The sequence below is a fragment of the Chlorocebus sabaeus genome, chromosome 24, assembly GCF_047675955.1.
Source record: "Chlorocebus sabaeus isolate Y175 chromosome 24, mChlSab1.0.hap1, whole genome shotgun sequence".
Classification (NCBI taxonomy): Eukaryota; Metazoa; Chordata; class Mammalia; order Primates; family Cercopithecidae; genus Chlorocebus; species Chlorocebus sabaeus.
Window position 1 is genome coordinate 5,021,222 of NC_132927.1, and position 23,081 is coordinate 5,044,302.

At 38.7% G+C, this 23,081-nt stretch overlaps 1 pseudogene; it reads left to right on the plus strand.

Moving 5' to 3' along the window:
* The first annotated feature begins 429 nt into the window (after positions 1-429).
* On the plus strand, positions 430-23,081 carry LOC140710124 (uncharacterized protein encoded by LINC01551-like; annotated as a pseudogene).

The following is a 23,081-nucleotide window of genomic DNA, read 5'->3' on the forward strand; positions in this document are numbered from 1 at the left end:
CATGTGTCCAAGCTGAAAAAAAAAGGTGATGATTTATTGTTTGCTTTTGCCATGGATTTTATTTGTGGATTAAGAATGTATTAACACAGGGGAAATACAGAATTTTGCTTACCAAACGTTAAAAAGAAATTTGAACTCTTGTGCTAAGGTAAAGGGATATAGATATAGAAGAAAGTTTTCCTGCATGAGTATTTTTTTGGCCACATTAAATAAGTATACTTATTTGTGTTTATAAGTGTTTATTTGGGTGACAGATAAATAGAATTTTAATGACAAACATCATACTTTGAAGTCAAGAGTAAAACTGATTTCTTTTAATTCATAGAAACAAAGTACTGGAGTGGAAGTTCTGCTTGGACCCATGTCCAAATTATATATAATGGATATGATTAGAAGTTTATTAGGTATACTAGACATGAAGGTGGATATATGGAGAGAGAACTTTGTAAAGGCTTCCTGAAGCCTAGTATGAACATCTCATTTCCCTTGACCTATCCTATCATCCCTCAACTTATCTTCTCAAAAAACACATGACAGTCTGGTGTGGCATATAATACAGTTTTGCATCGAACGGGTTGTAATCTTGTGTTATTTGTTGTCTCCAACTTTGACCGTTAAAATTAGTTTATGTCAGAAATACATTTCAAAACTTTTGAGGATTATTTTCTTTCATATTTATCATTGTTTTTAATAAGACGAAGGTTGTCCTTTGTGAGATTTTGGAACTGAAACTCATCACAACTTAAAGCTTGAAATCCCAAATTAAAGTTTATTTCCAGGTTTAAAGTATTTTACTTGAATTTGTCTGTTGTAAAGTTAACAAAAAATATTAATAGGTAAAACACTGAGAAAGTCATGTAATTGAACTAGAGGAGTTAAAGTATTATTTCAAGTATGTTTCTTCAGCCTGTTACAAAACTGGGAACCAAATGAACATAAAGTCTAGAAGTAACAAGGTTTAATACAAATATCCTTATGGTATTTGTGGAAAGCCTTCATGTAGTTTATGTGACTTGCATAAAATCAAAGGCAGAGAGGCAAAAATTTAGTCCCATAGTGTATTGATTTTAATATATATTTAAGTTGGTGCATATTTCACCCAAATACGTGGATAAATTCAATATATTTAGAAGTCTATAGAAGTGTGGTTTCTAAAAAAAGTGTATTTTCTACAACATTGTTGAGGAATTTGCATGCATTGGGAAAATTTTGCTTTTGAGAAATTATTTTTATGAATAGCTAAAGTGGCTGGTTGTGTTTGAGACTAAAAGCCTGTTGGAGAATTAGACTAACAAAGGGTGAAGGTGAAGATCATTAGAGGTTTTAGAACTGGCTGAGATGGGTTGCTGGGGTTGTGTAACTGTGCCTAGAGGGCGGGGTTCCTGTACATTCCTACTTCACCAGATAACCTGCCCCCAACACCACTTCAGCTTCTGCCAGACAGATGGAACTCTCCAGCATGAAAATCTGCACAGCCATTCCAACAAGCAGGGTAGGTGAAACTTGAATTAAAATTTTCCCCTCTTTATTTTTCTACTTAAGGCCAGATCCTGGAGATACGGATAGAATAGAGGTCATCTAGATTCTCTCTTTTGGGCACACACGTCTGCATTCTTCCTAAGAACTACCTACCTGTAAGAGTTAAAAGGTGCTAGAGATCTTTCCCAGTTAGTATTTCATGCTAGATTTTCTTTTGTGTGTGTGTGTGTGTGGTTTTTTTTTTTTTTTTTTTTTTTTTTTTTGTAAAGGATTTCTTTTCTCTATACCATTCATTCCCCCTTTCTATCCTCCCTTCAGGGCCCTTTCCCCTCAATCACCAGCAGTTAAAATAATCAACCACAGATTTTGGCTCCCAAAGGCACCCATTTCCCACCCTAGCGGTCAGTTCTAGGGACCTTATCCTTAGTATGTAGGCCAAGAGGGCTCCAGGCTGGCAAATAGACGATGTATTGTTATGTTTTGTGCCTCTTGTCTCCCTCCAGATTTCTACTGTGTTTTGTTTTTGTTTTTCCCCACCATCTAAGGCTCTGCCTGAGGTTGTCCGAAGGATGCCGAGAAAAAGGATATCAGGACTGGAAGCGCTCTTACAGCAAAGATCCGTAAGTGAAAGTGCTTTTCAGAGGGGAAGGGGTGGGGTAGGGAATATGTGTAACTGACTGCTTTTGACTGAGTTTTAACGCCTGACTTTGGGGTCCTGGCCTTAAGTGTTCATCTTTTCTTAGAAAACGTTAGCAGGCTCACTACCAACAGACGTAGCTGAAAGGATGCCCATTTTTTTTCCACGTTGACAGAAATCACGGTGAATCCCCAGTTCAAAAGGATGTAGACACGGCAAAAGGAACATGGAGAGAAAACGAGAAAAAATTAGACGGAGAAGTGGTAGTGGGAGACTGAAATAGGTCCTAAAGTGTAAATTAATTCATTTCGTGGAAATATGATTTCTGAGTCTTATGGTTGCTACAGGAACTTCCGGGACGCTCTTAACGCCCAAACACAGGGTTATTAGCTATCCCTGTTTCAGTTAAAGCTCTTTGCTCCAGAGCCAAGAACCTGCTTCTCTCTAAAGTTCTTCTTCTTCTTTGGATCGCCCTTCTCTCTCTATGTGTACACTAACATCGCCAACCTTCCCCAGAGCTGGCCCTCCGCCCCCAGCTCCTTGGCCTGGGTCACACCAGGGTCTCAGTCGGATTTAGCCCGGCTGCTCCGGGTCGGGCGAGGCACTGGGTGCGTGTGGGAGTCTCCTCTTCTGTCTCTTCGAAAGACTAGGGAAATGAACACCGTTCTGGGCTTGACTTTGTCCCTGCTGGGAATATCTCAGTTCCTGGCTTTGGAAATCTCAGGCAAATAATTGATTCATAATGCACACTTAGGAGACTTTGGTAGTACGCTCGAGAGCCTCTCTGTCCCAGAGTGGCTGAGAGCACGCGCCAGACACAGGTTGGCTCGGCCCGAAGCGAATTTGGGACTCTCGTCGCGGTGTCCTATTAATTAGCCTTCCCGGCGCCTCAGGGACTCCCGGGTGAAGATGGAGAGGTGGCATAATGGCGGGACTTGAAGTCGTTGTGGCAGGGACGCGGCAGCGTTGTTTTCTCGGGTTTTGAACCGGTGTGGAGAAGTAACTTAAGCTGCTGAGTTGGGGCCGCCCTGGCTGCGCGGTGGCCGAGGAGGAGAGGAGCTCTCGGGACGTCGCGGCGGAGATCCCCGCAGAGCGTGAAGCCGGGCGCTGCGCAGGGAGCAGCAACGTGAGGGCGCTCTTGCCCAGGACAAGCAGAGCTGTACGTTTGGTAGCTCACACTGGCTGATGCCAAGAATAGTGACTTCAGAACCTTGGCTGGCGCGCTTCCCTACCTTTTCCCTTTCTTCTTAATCTTCTCTGTGCCACCACCTCCCCCCAACCTTTTTTCGCCTCCCAAAGTTGTTGCCTTTTGTTTACCCGATGCGGTTTCAGATCTCAGCACTTCTCAGCTAGTAGATACAATTATTTGCTCTGTAATGGACATCTCTTCTCCTCTCCACTTGTTACCCCACTCCCCCTTCGCTTTCTATCCCATTTTGCTTCCCTCTGCCCAAGCCTGTGGTCCAAGGTGGAGGGGTCTCACAAGAAAAGAGGTAGCCTCGGGGTGGGAATTCCAAGAGCACTGAAGGCGGCCAGTTGTTGGCGAAAGGGAGGCCGGGACTCCGGTGGGCAGAGTATCCCGCGAGTGCGGAGATTCTCAGGCGGTAATCTTCAGTCTGGGAAAGGCGATGGGAAGGAAGGGCTACGCAGAACAGAGGTGGTCCACTTCCGACTCTCCCCTCACCCGCCCTCCCCTGCAAGTAAGACTCAATTTCTATGATTCAACACCGTCTTCGCCAGTTCCTCTATCAAACCCTGAGGTAGGCAGACATTCTGAAAGTGTTGTGATCAGAAAAGGCATTTAAAATGATAACAAATAACTCACAAATTATGTTTGTGAGGGTGAGAGGGAAAATAAAATGCCACACGTTTTTTTCGTGGTCTGTTGTTTAGCACAGGTAATCTTTTTCCGTATCTTCGGTCCTATCTTCCCTATCTTGCAGAAAAGCCGCATAGGAGGAAAGCATGTTGGACATTTACAGATTTGAGATTCGTGTTGGAATGAAAGGGAATGTTTAATTAACAAACATATTTGGGTGTTCATTTTCGGCTTAGGTTGAATTTGCCTACTCCGCTGGCACTCTCAGAAACTGGAGTCGTCGTCTTCAACTTTATTCCTCCTCATCTCTTCCTATTGTCTCATTCTTTGAATCAATGCGTTTAAGGTGAAAACATATCTTCCTCCGTAGACGTTTTTGATTCCGTTGATTGAGCACGAAGACTAAAATCTGTAATGGGGTTATGGAGAGTTGTCTCTCAGTTCTTTCATTTTCTCATTGCTCTGAAATTTAATGACCTGATCATTGTTGTTTGAAGTTAAATTATCTGTTAAATTAGCCCTAAATAATAACTGATGATATTTTCCTTTTGGATTCGGTTGCCCTTGAATTCTTGGCCCTAGATGGGAGAGAAGTCTGAGAGAGTGTTTTGTGATACAATATTATAAAGACAATGAAAATCAATATTTGTGTGCCAGTGATATCACATAGGAAAAAAATCCCTTTCAAAGTAGCTGAATTTCATAAAGAAGACATTCTTTTGAAGGCTTGTGCTGGAGAAGCCTGGATTCAAGAATGAATGTAAATAAGCATCTTTGTTGATGAAGAAAAAATATGAACACTGTATTTTCATTACTCTCCAGAATCTAAATATTCAAACTCATCACATACTGGTGCTTGCTAATCTAAATCAATTCGGCCTTCCAGGGATACATATTCTCAAAAAGAAAATTTAACTTTTAGCAAAATCTAAAACATTGTTTTAGATGTGAATTTCTAGAAATCCAAATTATATTTATTTCTTTAAGTCAGATACTAGTTTGTTTTGCAATCATTATATGAAACAATATTGAAACAACGCAGTTTTTTTTTCTCCTTGCTTGTTTCATGGTGCTTCCATATGCAAGTATAGGTGTGAGAGCTTCCATAGTGTACTGAGGAAATGACATCTTATTTGTTTCAACAAAAGGCCCGAAGAATATTTAAACCAAAATGTACTACAGTAGTTGAAAAAGATCTTTAAAAATAATAAGCACTATTGTGTGTTTTTCCTATTAAAATGTGCTGAATGAATAATTAGAGGCTGGGATAAAGGTTGAAAAATTCAGAGCAAGAATTAGGTGGTAATTTTATTATTTGATACTTTTATAATTTATATAATTAATGATGTCATTTTAAAGTTTGGCAAAGCTTTTGTAGAAAAAACAGAGTACTCCTCCCATCCCATCAGAAATACACTAGAAGGAATAAAGTAGATTCAGGTAGAACTGGAAGAAAGAATTTTTTTTCCAGTAGTAGTAGTATTAATGGAGTTGAAAAATATACTTTTAATTATACATTGCAATCTCTGCTTGCAGGTTAGAAAACTAAAATCGATCATTCCTACATCAATAGTGTTGTCTATTACTACATTGATTTGTGTTTATTTATGCAGAGACTTTCAGTTATTTACTTACATATTTCAGCATCTGCCTCTTGATTATTATCGTGGGTTGCTTTTAATGAAAGAGCTTATATAGGAAGCGAAACACACTTGACAGATCCATTTTAAGTAAACCTGATAGTGAATTATGGCAACCCAAGGAGATTATGAAATTACTTATTCATACTTGCTTTTAGCAATTAGGAATCTGTTTCTGATTAAAACCTCATGCTGCTTGAAAACTTCCATTCTTTTCTTCATACATTGTATTGATGTGCTTCAATAAAATAGAAAAATAGATGATTTTGTGATGTCAGATATAATAGAATGAAACTGCTAAATGAGCTTTGTTGTCTTTTTCCATTGGCATGATAAAGTTACCCTCATAACAATAAGCTGGCCATTGAGTTTATTAATGCTGTTTATGAAAAATCAAGTAGCAATCATTTGAATATAGACATAATACATGTGTTTTAAAACATCTATTAACTCTAAATTATGCCAGGGGTACTTAGGCTGAATGAGACAATCTGGAGTTCTTGAGTATATAGTATGTGTGTGTGTGTGTGTGTGTGTGTATATACATATATATATATATATTGTATTATTTAACATTATGTGTGATTATAACTTACAAAGATAGACATCTCTTGAACTAATATCTCACAGGAATGTTACATATCAGAATTCCTTTGAACAAATAGGAAAACTAAAGACCCCGTAGTGTGCCTTTTATAAGCACAGAGCAACAGTGGGATGTTGAGATGCGTTAATGTCTGTGCCTCTCTTATCACCATTACAAAATATTTAAAGATGACTTTAAAATTCAGAGAAAAAAAGTGACCTAATTTATTGAGGGCTATTTAATGATCATTTTGTAGGACTTTTACTGAAGTTTGGAGGATTAATTCTTCCTTGTTAACAGTTTGTAATACATTTACCAAATACTGTTAACAGCCCTATTCTTCATCTTTTGGGCCAACCAACCACCCCCAGTCTGTGCAAGGAATATAGCAATGTTTTTTTTTTTTTTTTTAATATTTATTTATTTATTTATTTATTATTTTTTATTTTTAGAACGATAGGGCCTTGGGAGATGGAAAAGGAATTAATCTTCTCACCCTGGCGAGCTTTCCTGAAACTACTTATCCTTAGCGTCCGTCCGCGCTGTGAGAGGTGGAGCTGCTCTCAGTCCGGCGGGTGGCTGCAGACCGAAGGTGGGCGAGTCCTGGGACTTAAAAAGTTTTGCAGAAGGTTGAAAAGAGGAGCAGAGGGAGAGTTTTGAGTTTATTTATTTTATTTTCCTTTTTTTTTTTTTTTTTTTTTTTCCCTGTCTTGTGCCAAGCCCTCGAAGTTAACGTAGCAACGACGTGGTCCTTGTAGGACCAGCGTTCTTGGCATTCTGTCCAGACTGAGATTCCAGAGCATCGGATGAACAGGACTTATAGCTAAGGCGTACTCACCCACCCCTCCCTCCGTCTTTTTACGCACGCAGCTACTCGTCCTCACATGCATAGGGGTAGTGGACAGTGTTGACTTGAATTGCTCTCCCTCGCTCCAAGCCTTTCCTGTGAATGAACCCGAAAACACTCGACAGGTCGTGAATAATTGTTTTAATGAGTGTGCAAAGCGTGCGACGGGGTGCACCGAGCTGTCGGGTTAAACAAACAACTTGTACCCTGACCAAATCCGATTGTTAAAGTGCAAAGTGATGTCAGTACCATTTCCATTGCCTTTCGGAAATCCACAGATCTGACACGCGGGAGTCCAATTTTCCCCATTAAAGAAAAATAACAATATTTTTCGACCGTGTATGTGATCTTCTTTAATATTAATCTGAGCCAAACAAAACCTCTTTTGGAAAATCAGAGAATTAGTCGTGTCTCTCTCAAAGAACAAATTGGAAGAAAGGAATAAGGAGGAAGAATCAGAACAAATATAAAATGTCTAAGGGATAATTTCTTCTTGATAGCTCACACATCACTGCTGATCAATGTTGTAAAAATCTTCCTTTTATATATTGCTTTATAGCTCACTAAAGGCGAATGTCAGGTCACTTGTATCTAAACAACTGGACTGGTAATTTAGTCTTGTACTAAGACTGAATTTGTAGACCTGTAAGGGCTTTTTCTATCAAGTATTTAACGAAAATATTTGTTTGTGTATTAGCCTGTGAGAGAATAAAGGTGTAAGTCGTTTACACATTTATGCTTTCAAGGAAAAGAGTTTGGAGCAAAGTAATGGAAAAGGAACCCTAGTTGGCTATTATCTAAAATCATAACAAAAAAATACAAATGAGATTTTCACTGATTATACCCTCCCTCTTTTTTTGCAAAACTGCACTGGAAAATATTTTCTTTTTCATTCAGTAAGACCTATTTGAAATCAGTCGCGTGTTCTCCCTTCCTTATTGATTCTTTTATCTTCTTTAATAATTCCAAACATTAAATATCACATGAAGATTAAGAAAAAACTTTAAAAGATTTTTATAAAATCTTTCACACATTCCCTCTAAAAAATCTGTGGAAAGAAATGTGTCACATATTTCCCCTACCAGCATTTTTTATATATTCATAATTCAAACAAAATGGCCATGATGCTTGGAAATCAGTATTCTAGTGCCACAGATGTAGCTTCTTCAACTCAGTAACAACATAGGGAGACCAAAGCTTATATTTTTATTGGATTAAGCATTACATAATACATATTTTCTATACGAAAGACAGAAAATATGTGATTCCCTGCAATCTGCAAGGTTATTTGTTCTCTTTTAATTATAATCCATTTGAAGAAATGAAATTTTAGGGATAGAGTACACTTGAATGTGGAAGCTCAGGATTTACTCACTTAACTCCTATTGGCCATAATGTGATCTACATATCTGTGTCTGTCTGTTGGGACCATCTATTTCACATACAAATATGTCTATATACAACCGATAGCAATTAAGAGAGTTAATTCAACTAAAATATACAGCTGAGGTATTTGATAGAGTAAGCAATTTTTTAATGTAAGTCATTGTAGTTATGTTATTGTGGTTGCTAGTTTTTATACATCTGTCAATTTAGCACCAATTGGATAAAATGGAAGAGTTTGAAATTCAATTTCCATCATCAAAACTTGGAAAAGACAACCAGGGTTTTAGGACAGTGTTTTTGTTTATTTTAACTGTTCTCTAGTAAATGTCTGTATCAAATTATCAATTCAGAATTTCCTTTATTTTCTAGGAAATTTAACAGAAAAATTAGTATTAAATCCTAGGAGCTTACAATTTTTAATTGTTTTAAATATTTTTGGATAGGCAACAGACTGTGCAGTTTTTACCTAAACAGATTTCTTCTCTGTGGGCTGGAGTTGAGGAATTTTAGGAGTCACTCAAAGGCCTGCATCCACTTCTGCTTTAGATACACAAACAGCAAAGCTAGAGGGTATGTCTGTGTTTGTGTGTATGTATGTAGTTAAAGAACTATACTATCAAAACATTAATTATATTTGAAAGAGAACAGAGCATGTTGTGAAGAAAATTGCATTATTGAATTTGTATTCCACAGAATGTCTGAGAGGGCTGAAATTGTATACCTGTCTTACATGATGCACCCTCTTCAGAGAGGTGCCTAACAAGAGCAAAGAGATAAAAGAGTCAAACTTGGAGGGAAGTGATCTTAAATGTTTGGTTGGTCCTGAGCAGAGGGAATCCACGTGAAAATGCAAATCACATGAAGAACATACATGGGATCTTTGTTCCCTGTCAACAAAAACAAATAGAATTTTTTTTCCTCTACCAAGCAAATACAGAATAATCTTAGCTAAATTTGGGGGAGGGGGAGTGATTGAATGACTAAGAAAATTTCAGTTTTTTTTTTTTTTTATCCCCAAGTCCTATTTATTTCACAGCTGCCAAATTTTATGTCCAAAACTTAGGTTCTCTTCCTCCCAAATCCTACATTAGTATGAATCATCCCTGATCATTTTTAGTTTTTGGCTTAATTACTAGTTTTCAGCTTTAAATTACCAATAAACTAATTAATCTGACTAATCTTTCTAAACTTCTGTTGAATAGTATAATAGCTGCAACAACAACAAAAATAAATAACAAAAATTACAATAATGACAAAAATAAACTTAATAATAATAATGCAAATAATAGCAGAAACAATTTTAAAATAATTTATCTGGCTGACAGGATGAAGATGTAATCCATTTCTATCTGAAATTTGTGGTTCACAGCTGCAGTCAGGCATTTCTCTGATTTCTTGTTTCACTGGTTAAATGGATGATCTATTCCAACCCAAGTTTCCTAATAGAGACTCCCTTGGTCTAATATGGTAGGTCTTTTTAATGGCACTGAGAATTTTTGTATCCACTCCCCTTTATTGCTATGGACATGCTGCCCTGCAGATGACATTCCCAAATAAACCAACCTTGGCCGGGGGGTGGGGACGGGAAACTGGGTGCGGAGGCAGACGTGTGAAGGGATTCTTGGGTAAAAGGACCAGGTGCCTTCTGGCTGGAGCCCTGCTGGTGAGTGGGCAAGCTGTCCTATTTGGGAAGCAAGTTTACAAAGCTGAGGAGTTTGAGAAGGGCTGAGTCACTGAGGTTCCTATGAGTCCAAAGGGATCACTGGCCCTAAGGAAGCCAGCCCATAGGGCAAGACGTAAGAAGTAGGAATTAGACCCCCCAGGATGAACTCTTGATTCCTTTAGGGATAGAGAGACATAAAGAGGATAATGAAGTGAAGGGAGTATACCTGGAGGGAAGAGAGCAGGTTAAAGATGTTCGTAACTGGTGGTGGTCTGGCAAGTAAAGCTCAGCCCATTTCTTCAGAGGAAGGGAAAAATACTTTTGTGAGCTGTAAACTTGCCAAGGTTTATTGCTTAGGTAAAAGAACAGCCACCAGTTCCTAGGACTAGGCTTGAAAGTGTCTGCCAGTGAGTCTGTGTCTGCAGTAATCCAACTCTCCTCTCAGCCCTATGTTCTTCCCATCTCATGAACCCCCAGGCACCATTATACCCCCAAAAAGAAAATGAATGAAATTAAAAAATGGATTGGGAGGGAATTAGACTCAATATTTATCAGGAAGATATTGAGGTGAAAGCAGGTTGTTTTATAACTTCCTTCTTTTGTGAGGGGGGAAGGAAAGCTGGTTAGGAGAAGAAGGGTGATTATGGAAGAGAACAGAGACTGAGACAGAAATTCTTTGGCAGTCCAGCAGCTACGGCCAAATGGAGAAGAATCTTAGCTGTAGAAGGACAATTTTAGATCAAGGAAGAGTAACCGTTGAACATATTTTCTTTGTTCTGTTTTCTTGAAAAGTAATATAGCCTAGTAATGTATGTAAAAGCAAGATCTGTACACCTTAAAAATTACAAAGAGAAAGGCATAAATATTAATACCAAGTTTTATCCTTTAGAAAATTTTAATGAAGATATTGTCTTCAAAATCATATACACACTATCCCAAAACCAAGCAGTAGTTGAAGGAAGAAAGGGAGGGATAGAAAAAAAAAAAAGAAAAAAAAAGAATGCAACTTCCCTGCTGTAGTACCATGCATCCATCTCTTCACCTTTCACGGCAGGGAGGCTGAACAATCCTAGTTCATTTCATTTCTTCCTAGTCTTTTCATTGTAAAAAGTATGAAAAAAATTCCAGTTCATGAGAATATTATTTCACTAAAGATCAGCAAAGAATGAGGAGCTTTCATTTCTGATGATAAATTCTCTGATGTTCAGGCTTATCTCGCCTAAGCCTGCAATGGGAGAAATACAGCTCTGGCTGTAACTATATATCAATCTATTCTTCAGTGACACCCCCAGTCTTCTCACTGCACTAATCATAACTACTAAATTCACTCCAACTCTTCTGGAAGTACAGTTCTGCAACTTGAAATCAAACAGGAGCTTTCCATATAAAATGAAATTCTAATTAAAATAATATTTTAAGAAAAATACTCTGTTATTATGATAGTTTCTTATTTGTCTGAATTGTTCCTGTGGTTAAGAAACAATCATATGTTTCAATAAGAAAATTAAAAGAAATCAGCACTGCCAGTAAATGTGGCCTTCAATCCTGTTACATGTACTCCCAACTGGCTTTTGAGAATTTATTTTCCAACATTTTGGTTTTAATGGTATATAACTGAGAACCTCCAACTCAACAGAAAAATGAACAACTAAAATAAATTGTGTAATACTTTTGTCATGACAGAAAGAAACAATAAAAGCAGTTATTTCAAAGTAGTAAGTCATGCAGACACTATTACACATGCAGTTTATGCATCCATTTAACAAAATTAATATGCTTCTACATCCCAATATCTTAATGGCTGTTTAGGTAACCAGATACTTAAACCATACATTTAAATGCTTATGCACCTATATTACATATACCATGCTACATATGGTTCAAATATGTATGTTTTTTACAGAAACTGAAAAGCTGGAACAAATATTAGCATTTCTAAGTTTTTGACTATCATAATTGGGGTTTATATGTGATCTACAAACACTGAAGGAAAGCCAGAACCACTACATTTTGCTTAGATTACATTATGAATCAAATAAAGGGTTCTTTCTGTCTTGGGGTGTGCAAGTGTGAGGAATGTAGGGGTTGATGGAATTAAGATATCTATTTTTTTTCAGTAAGTCAATATGTAGTGATTTTATTCTTTTAACATTCTACTACTAAGTAAAATAAACATATACAGTTTCAAAAGCAGGAGCCATAAGCCCAAGTCAAGAGATGATATTTCAGAAAAGATACTCAAATGAAGCTCAATAACATTTTTTCCAACAAAGAAAATTTCAAGGCAGATACAGCCAGATCTGTTACACAAGTGGCAAAGCAAAATATTTTAGTAATGGGCTGTAGGGAGATTTAATGGACTGACACTCTGAATATTTAAGAAGAGGAATATTCCTTTGAAGAGGATTCTATGATTGTCTATCAAGCTCCTCAAAAGGAGTGAGGGAAGGAAAGGTTTGGAGGGTGGATTATGTCCAAGCATCTCAGCTATTTCTAGTGGTGAAAAGATGACCTGGGTAGAATAGGAAAGGTTTTGATGATATGAGTGGATCTGCAAGAGTCTATTGGCCCTATCATGTTTATTCTCTTTTAGGTACACATTTCAAAAACATATCCTTTCCAACAGGCTCTCGTTTGCAGTTGCGACTTCACAGACAACAACCAGCTTGCATTCAAGTGTGGTCCAATGCATCAGCCTAGTTTTAAAAGGAAAACAATGGACAGGAAAAATAAAGTTACAGTCTTATCAATGAAATTCTTATTCTCAGTCAGAGAATAGGGAAAAGGGAGGCTCCCAAACAGGGTGATGGGAAGGGAGTAATAACTCTTTAGGTGAGTTTTGGGAAAATGCTAAGTAAAATGCTGTTCAGAAATTGGGATTAATCGAGCAGTTTAAATACAAATCTGCCGGAAATTGGAAATCGTGCTCTGTGCGAATGAAAATGAAAGACTTTATGCATATTCTAATTTTCTCTCTTTGGCTGCTATTTTGGAGGAAGAGACTTCTTTTGCTGATGGTGGGACTTTTTTGTTCTGCACAGGAAATGTGTAAATGAACACAAATGTTTTTTCTTTTGCCTTTCCATTCCTCTCTTCCATTCTCCCCTCCCCCTTTCAACAATCAGAAGTTGTTAGGGTGCGCAGTTCTGCCGCCACCGATCCCAGTCTTATTTCCCATTCCCAGGATGTTAGAGGGTAGGCAATGTAGGCAGGACAGGACAGTTAGGGCTCCTTTGGAAATCAGAACTTTGGAAATCAATGCAGAATTTCTATTATATTTTTCGACATTCAGAGAGCTAGAGGATGAGAAAGACTCTTAGTTGAATATGATGAAAAATCATCTAGATGAAAAATCGTCTAGAAAGCCATTTCCTCTCAAACCGAATTCTCAGTGACAACTAGGTGGAAGAGAGCTTAAAAGTGATGGTATAAACCAAGCTGTGAAGACCTACTGAAGATCAGTCCCCTGTCCAAACACTTTTCCTCCTACTCCTTTGGGAACATACAGGGATGGTGCATTTTAATTACATTAAGACCTGCAAGAAACTCTAGTTTTATTCTGATGTAAATCAGTCACCTAATGCTGAGAAGGACTAAAGTGGCTCAAATGGTCGTTTTGTGTTTTGTAGAATACATAGGGGACTCTTGAAATGTGTGGGATGAAGGTAGGGGCGGGAGCGACTCTGTGGGTAGAGAATGGAGAAAAAGACTGAGCGAGGTAAAGAGAAGTGCATTTGCAGGGCAAGCTGACAATTTCTCAATTAATTTGGGGCAGAGACAGAGAGACTCCGAGTTTCTAGCTTCTTTTCTATACCCCAGATAAAAAACTGAAGGCAGCCTTATTCTGAACAATTCAATTTGAAAAGAGCCCCCCTGCGTACGTCCCCGCACCCCTTTCGCCCCAGCGGCCTCTTACAAAGCGCCACCCGCGCCTCGGGCGTCCGCAGAGGCCGGAGCCAGTTCTCGGCCCTGATCGCCGCCAGTCGCCCCGGCTTCGGGGAAGGAGGGAGGAGAGAATAAAGCGCCCCTCTTTCAATAAACGCCACTGCCAACCACTCCAACAGCCACATTTTCGGTGCCCCCGAATGACCGCTTTCTGCGATCGCGTCCGCCCGGACCCCGTCCCACTTTCCCCTAGTCTTCAGGGAGGGGGCGCCGCTCCGCATTTAGCCGGGCAGTTCAGCACTCCCGGCCCCACCCGCGTGGCTCCAGGCCCAGGGGTCCCTTCCCTTCCCCGTCCGGCTTGGGGGACGCCAATTCGTCTAAGAAAACCCTGCGAGAAGAGCGCGGACCCTTCACTACAAACCTCACGTCAGGGTTACAGCCACATTTAGGAACCTCTTCGGAAAAGCTGAGAAATTCCTATTTTGCAAAAAGCCTTCTGTACTGTGATGGGGCTTTGTGGTGGGAGGAATCTCTGAGAGGCCTCGTGCGACCTAGGTTTAGCGTCACGCCCTGCCCAGGGACATTCTCCCGCGCAAGGGAGAACCTGCACTTCCGGTCTCCAACCCTCGCGGGCCGTGACTCTTCCCCTCCCCCGCGCCGGGCCCTGCATTTCCGGCCCCCTTGCTCTCCTGCACTTCCGCCCAGTCACATGGATGATGGATAGCGTTGGGAGCTGTTTTCTCTATCTTCCAGGTGGCTGCTGGGATCCTAAACTTGTTTCTTTAATTTCTCTTTAAAACTTGAACGTCCTTTAGTTTTTTTCACTTCCATAGATTTGAGGGTCGAGAAAGCTAGAGGTGGAGAGAAAAGGCTCATTGAAGACAAATCTTTTTTGGCTTTTCAGATCACTTTCCCCTTTCTGAATTCCCTGTACAAATTCATACCAGCAGCTGAGATTTAGGCCTCCAGGTCCTAGGCCAGTGTCTGCACTTAGTAGGCACGCAATACATGTTGAAAGAATTGCTGGATAAATGATATTCTGTCTTTAGGCATATTGTGCCTAGGGTTAACGGGTATCCTCAAATCAGTTGACTTCTGTGTTTAGCTTCTGTGTGTTATCTATTTAGGGACTCCCCCAAACAGGAGGTCAAATCACCAAAAATTGTTGAAAAAACTATGTAGAGTTTTGTTTGCTTGTTGTTTGTTTGTTTTTTCTGAAACAGGGTCTTGCCCTGTTACCCAGACTGGAATGCAATGGCACGATCTCACTTCACTGCAACCTCTGCCTACCTAGCTCAAGCAATTCTCCTGCCTCAACCTCCCAAGTAGCTGGGATTACAGGCGCCTGCCACCACGCCCAGCTAATTATTTGTCAGAGGGGTTCTCACTATCTTGCCTAGGCTGGTTTGGAATTCCTGACCTCAGGTGATATACCTGCCTGGACCTCCCAAAGTGTTGAGATTACGGGCCTGAGCCACCACACCTGTGCTGAAAATATTTTTTTGAACTTCTTTATACATACGAGGTAAAATGCTGTGATTCTTAGGTTTTTGGGTTTTACCAACTCTCACCCATGCTGGAGTGCAGTGGTGCCATCTTGGCATACTGCAACCTCTGCCTCACAGGTTCAAGCCATTCTCCTGCCTCAGCCTCCTGAGTAGCTGGGCTTATATGTGTGCACCACCATGCCCAGATGATTTTTGTATTTTTAGTAAAAACTGGCTTTTGCCATTTTGGCCAGGCTGGTTTTGAACTCCTGACCTCAAGTGACTCTCCCACCTCAGCCTCCCAAAGTGCTGGGATTAAAGGCATAAGCTACTGTGCCCAGCATTTCGCTTTCTTTTAAAACAGCTTTATTTGATAAGAGGTCAAGACCTTATGAAATGAATTTAAATTCTCGTAGTGAATTTGAGGCAGAAACTAAGACTCCTCTTTTGTTTTTCCTGCTGCTATATTATAGTTTAATTCACTTCCGTGTTGTGTCTTCTGCCTCATTCGGCAGTTCTTGTTCTCTATAATAACTTTTGTTTTTAAATGCCAAAAGAATTTTTTGTAACCAGTTAAGAGTTGTGAAGTTGTGAGACTGAATTCAGTCGCTCATCATGTATTAAATGCATATCTACTGAGCACCGGTTGTGTAATCCACAGTCTGTTCCCTAGAGCATTTAATGACCCATGTTCATTGACTGTGAAATACTGAAAATATATAACCAGTGAGCTAGTAATCATGACAGTAATTTGAAATGTTATAGTTGCAAGTCAATATAAAGCATATTTATTAGCATCATTATTAAGAGGTGTCAGAGGGATACAAATAAGACCTGCTCCTACCCTCTGGGAACTTACAATCTGGTTGGGCAAAATAATGAAATGTAAATTGATAGAAACAGCTACTAAACCATATTCGGTGTCTGGCATATTGAAGGCATTCAGTAAATAATTACCTCACAATAATTGCAGTCCTGTCATTCTTAGAATAGAGTATGATATTGATAAGAAGTAAAGGCAGGAATAATTATTAAAACTTTAGGAAATGAATTTGTCCTGTACATGTCACACATGGAGATTGGAATATGCAAGTTGATTGTGTGTAAGAAGAGTAAAGGGGACATAAGTAAAGATGAGAAAGATGTTTGATGAGATGGAGTTTGGTGGTAAATTGAAGGAAAACTTAAAGACCATTCAGGGGAGTTTCTATTTGATAGTAGAGGTAATAAAGACCCATGGTGACCCTGTGAGCAGAGGATGACGTTACTAAAATTGAGTTTTATTTTAAAAATGATTATAGGTTGGGCACAGTGGCTCATGCCTATAATCCCAGCAGTTTGGGAGGCAGAGGTGGGCGGATCACCTGAAGTCAGGAGTCCTAGACTAGCCTGGCCAACATGGCGAAACCCTGTCTCTACTTAAAATACAAAAATTAGCCGGGCATGGTGGCTTGTGTCTATAATCCCAGTTACCCAGGAGGCTGAGGCAGGAGAATTGCTGGAACCTGGGAGGCAGAGGCTACAGCGAGCCGAGATGGCGCCACTGCCCTCTAGCCTGGGCGACAGAGCAAGACTTTGTCTCAATAACATACATACATGCATACATACATACATACACACATATGTATACACATACATATTCTAGGCAGCTACTGAATATAGGGAAAACTGCAGGAGAAAAGATTCTGGTGCAGTTCTGGAATGCAGTACTGTTAGAGAATGGCTATAGTCAGAGCTATCATTACGTCCCTTCTCAATTTTTATACAATTGATTGCATTGAAATGATGAAATCAGGAATGAATCTTGCATAGAACAAAAGCCAGAGTACCACTGGAATCAGTACTACCCCCTTATTTTTCATTATTGATAGTGACAGGGGATGTTAGACATTGAGAGAAGGCAACTAACCCCAAAATATCTTCATCACCAGTTAAGCTCTAGATTTTTTTTTTTTTCTTTTTTGCATTTAACATATCTCCCCTTTATGCAATTGCAGTCGTTCTCAAATCGGGTGATTTTTGTCCCTTCCCTCCCCTGGGAGACTTTTCACAATGTCTGGAGACATTTTTTAGTTACAGCACCTCTGGGGCCACTACTGACATCTGGTAGATAGAGGACCAGTGTATTGCTGAACATGTTAAATTCACAGGACGGACCCCCACAACCACAAACTACTATGCTCAAAATGTCAGCTGTTTTGAGCTTGGAAAACCCTCAGTCATGGGAATGAAGCATGAGCTCCAACTCTGGAGAGCTGCACTGTGAGTCCCAGGTCTTAACTTCTATCATGGCAACAATTTCAATCTAAGAAATGTTTTGCTTAGTGAGACAAATATAACTCTGAATATGCCAGTAACTTTGCCTACCCCTGAGGCCTTAGAAACAAGAAAATCAGAAGGGTACCTGTTTGGATTTTCTACTTTTTATAAAATAAAGTTAGAAATCTTCTTAAGGATTTGTCTTCATCTAAATGTTATTTATTAAACTAATAAAATGTGCCTTTGGAGTTGCTTAGCAACTTACGGAAAGCTTGCTTTTTAGAAGTTCATTTGTTTGTTTAAAACCTGGATAGGTTGTATATTATTAGCTACATTACATAAATCAACAAAGAAATGTACACTGAAAATGGAATAAGATGTTTCAACACATTTTCTTCTCTCCTGTCTGGCAATTAAAACACTCTAATTGTCTGGTAGAATTGCATCAAGTATTCGACAAACATTATTTATGTATGAAACTTCAACATAATATTGAGTATGTAAGAGAACCAAAGGGGAAAAATTAAGCAGATTTGTCATAAAGTATGTGTTTATCTTAACCTTTCTTCTTCAAAAATCTTATCTACTAAGTACTTTTATCAGACACTAATTATATGCTTTCTGAATAGAATTTCTCCAACACCCTTCAGTGCCTGCACCCTTTAATCATATCTCATTACATCTACCTAATCCATACCTTTTTCGCATTGCCAGGGCTCATTAACAGTTTTAAAAGCCAATCTTGGACATTATCACTCCTTGTAATCGAAATGAAAATAATGCCAATAATGTTGTATTTCTAAAATAAAATTGATTATTTAAATTTCATTCCAAAGCCATTTCTTCTTTAAATATTAATGAGAAATTAGCTTTCAAACATGCATTAAGCTAGCAGGACTGGTAAGATGTATCTGAAAACCCTAAAGCACCTTTTCAAAGAAGTTATTATTATAAGCTGTTTTAACAGTGGATCATCAGTCACCTTGAAGGGAAGTGATCCTTGATTAACAGTTGGCTGATATTGTGTTTCCACAGATGTGTGGCAGCAATACAGCTGCTATGCATGAAACAGTACAGGTAATTCACAGGATAAATGCATTTTCTTTTTCTCATTGAAAAAGATGAAATGCTTCTTCATCTTTATATATTACCCCCATTTAATAGTTATTGACAAGACAAACCAAATGTTTCACTGAAATAATGAACTATAGGCACTGTGTTTCCCATAAATTTAAAGAAATCATTGTCAATTTGGCTAGTACTTTATTCCTTTTGATTTCCTGTTTTTAGAAAATAAAACCCTTACAAATTTGCAGTTACATGACTAAAGTAGGGCATCATGGTAATGACTTTTTAGGACTTGAAAGTCAAATCTTGTCTCTCAGAATGTAATTACATAGGACTAACAAGTTATTCTCTAAAATGGAAGCTTCCTCCACCATTATAATCAAGCTTGAGATTCTTTCTTGAAAGTAATCAGGAAAAGTTTAATGGCCTATTATTTATTTATTTATTTATTTATTTATTTATTTTGCACCTACTATTAAGTTACCGAGTTCAAAACAAACACTAACCAAAAGTCATTGTCCAAAAGTACAGTTTTTTGAGGTGGTGTGCACTTGCGATCCCAGCTACTCCAGAGGCTGAGGTAAGAGGATCACTTGAGCCCTGGAAGTCAAGGCTGCAATGAGCTATGATTGTGCCACTCCACTCCAGCCTAGGCAACAGAGAGAGAGATCCTGTCTCTAAAAAAAAAAAGTACAGTTTTTAGACAAGTATCCCAAGCTATTGTCCATTAGTAGTGGAGACATGATAAAGTTTTCATTCTTCTTTGAGTTATTTTCCCACTCATTAGTTTTGCCAGATAGCAATGACCTCTTGAATATTTTATCAGCTGTTTCTTCTAGTTTTTCTTTGGAGCATATATATTTTTTCTTTTAGAATTTTGTGTTTCTTCTGATTTCTCTCCATTAATATGGTTCGTCTTGTTGCTGACTACAGAAACTTTTAAAGCAGAATCAAATGAAACCATATAGTTGCTGAGTTTGGTTTGTAGTGTCATATCTTTTATAGTTGTACAGTTGCTAGTAATCAAATACAGTAATACAATTAGATATGTAGGATCTGTAAGATTGTTTTTTCCCCAAAACTCACTTAGAATTTTCTCTTTTAAATTCCTTTTATTTTTATTTATGTATTTATTTATTTATTTGAGATGGAATCTCGCTCTGTCACCCAGGCTGGTGTGCAGTGGCACAATCTTGACTCACTGCAACCTCCACCTCCTGGGCTCAAGCGATGCTCTTGCCTCAGCCTCCCAAGTAGCTGCGATTACAGGCACCCGCCATCAGTCCTGGCGTGTGTGTGTGTTTGTGTGTGTGTTTGTGTGTGTGTGTATTTTTGTAGAGATGGGGTTTCACCATGTTGGCCAGGCTGGTCTCAAACTCCTGACTTCAGGTGATCCGCCCACCTCAGCCTCCCGAAGTACTATGAACCACTGCACCTGGCCCCGTTTATTTATTTAATCATTTTTTTTGTAGGATAACATTGCACATACTCAGTTATGCACAAGTTGTTCACCTTTCTTTGCTTTACTGAAATAGCTTGAGTATTCAGACTTTACCAAATTTTTATGGTGACATGATAGACAATACTTATTTAAATGGAATTTCCTTCATTTTATTATCAATTAAATTAACTCTATAATAAAAAAATAAAACTTGGTGAACTTAACAACATAGCAAATCACCATAACAATTTTAAAATTACAAATATGGTATTAATATACTTTAAAATTGTTTTTGCTTTGGTAACCTGGTTTCGTCTTTGTTTATTTCTCTTATTAAGAAATTTTGACTTTTCTATACTGATAATCTTTTTCCTTGTCCTTTTCATGTTGTTATTTTCAGAGGTTTTTCATTAGTCAATACAGTGAAGGCTGGCATGATCATCAGCTTCCCATCAAATAATATCTACCCATCAGTGTGCTGTTATCAATCAGAGATTTTCAAGCATGAGTTCTCCAACTCAAAGAAAAGTAGCTGGATCCAGGAAGAAAGGCATTTGGGGAGGAACAACGTTCTTTACAGTGCTCAGGATGTGTCTCCAGAGAAAGTTACTTCAGCACTAAACAAACAAACAAACAACAATTAACAACTTTCCTCTACAGTATCTTCCAGGCTCTAACCTATTAGACAGGCTCCTAACTTTATCCAGATTTCTCCCGTGTCTGAATTCTTGGTCATCTTCCTTGCCTCTGGCTCCACAGGTAAAGAAGAAATAATAATAAAGGAACACAAATCATTGTTTCTGTTGGGCTGACTTATTCCACTTTTGAAGCACCCAGTGGATTAATTACTCTTATTATTGCATTTACTGTCATCTACACACTTGTTTGTGAGAAGGCACTCCTCTTGGCATTTGCCTAGTTGGAAAAAGGAACACTGAGACTGTAGCCACTGGATAATGCTCTTGAAGTTCATGGCACCGTGGCTGCATAAAGCTTGAAGAGACCTAGCTTTTTTATTGATGGAGTGCAACTGATATAGCATCACCTTTCTCTGACACTGTATAATAGCTTTTAGTTATTATGAACTACTTGCTTCCAGTGCAGCAGTTCTTGCCTACCATACCAGTTCGGCACCATTATAAAGAAACATTGTACCTCTTATAGGAAGAATTTGGAGATTTTTAGTATGGTAATCAAGATGTGTATTGTAATAATTAACTGAACTCTGCGAACACACAGTTTCTACCTTAAGTGAAAGAAAAAGAGAACAGCTGCAATTATTTATCTTCACTCATTTCTCATAGATAGCCAGGATTTTTCAGTGTACATTCTCTTGTCCTGAAATTATTTTCAGTTCTTGTTGGTTCTTATAGATTATAGTGAGAAAGCCACCAGCAAGAAATTTGAAATAAAGAACACAAAATGAGATTGCCCTTTGATTGTTAAAATTGCAGATCAGCACAAAATAAATTAGCAAAATATGTGCAAAGTTATCTTCACAGATTAATTCCTATCCAGCAGACTTTGACTAAAACTAATAGAAGGTATTACATATTTACAGAAAAAAATTTTAGCCATGAAAGCTATTAAGGGAAAGCCAGGAACAGCATAAGAATACCCTCTTCAAATATGGTTCAGAGACAAGGGTGGGGACTTTATTCCACTGGACTTCAGTCCCAGTGATAAGGCCACTATTATTGTGAATTAATATCAGGCTAATTAAACTTGATGTTATTAAATGTTCTGTCCATAAAAATATTTTCATTCTGAATTCATGTTTTTCAGACAACATTCTGCATTATTATTTAGCTGTCAAAGTAGCTGTGTTCTTAGAAAATACATCAATCAGGGCTGGGTACAGTGGCTCATACCTGTAATCCTAGTACTTTGGGAGACCAAGACAGGAAGATCACATGAGGCCGGGAGTTTGAGACCAGCTAAGTCAATATGGCAGGATCCTGTCTCTACCCCACCCGGCCCCCCAAAATTTAGCCAGGCATGGTAGCCCGTGCCTGTAGTCCTAGCTACTTGGGAGGCTGAGGTGGGAGGATTGCTTGAGCCCAAGAGTTCAAGGTAGCAGTGACTGATCGCACTACTGCACTCTAGCTCATGCAAGATAGGAAGACCCTGTCACAGAAAAGAAAAGATGAAAAGAAAATAAAGTAATAACACAAATTTCAAATATACTATTTATAATGGTAGAAACATTTTAGTGAGCAATGATCCTGGCCTTTAGTGAGGTTTTTCTCATAACAGTTAATTTGTCATGAGTGAATAATTTCTGAGTAAAACATTATAATTTCATTTTTTCTTTCTTTCTTTCTTTTATTATTATTATTATTTTTTGAAACAGAATCTTGTTTTGCTGTCCAGGCTGGAGTGCAGTGGCACCATCATGGCTCACTGCAACCTCCACCTCCCGGGTTCAAGTGATCCTCCAGCCTCAGCCTCTTGAGTAGCTGGGACTACAGGCATACTCTACCAAAGTTGGCTAATTTTTGTATTTTTTGTTGAGAAGGGGTTGCGCCATGTTGTCCAGGCTTGTCTTGAACTCCTGGGCTCAAACAATCAGCCTGCTTTGGCTTCCCAAAGTGCTAGAACTACAGGCATGAACCATGGAGCCCAACCTGTGATTTCTTTGCTGTGTATCCACCTTTAATACAAGGATAATTTTTTGGCATGTTGATAAAAATCAGGGTGTAAAGTATCCAGTATGAGGAGAAAAGCCAGGATTATAATACATTTGTCAACTTCAGGTTTTCTTGCTAGCCTTTTCTGTGATATACAAAGTGCACATACAACCATATGGGCAGGAGAATCGTTGAAGTAAGTTACCATTGTTCAAACAATAATTTGTTGGAACCAAATATCACCCACAATGCAA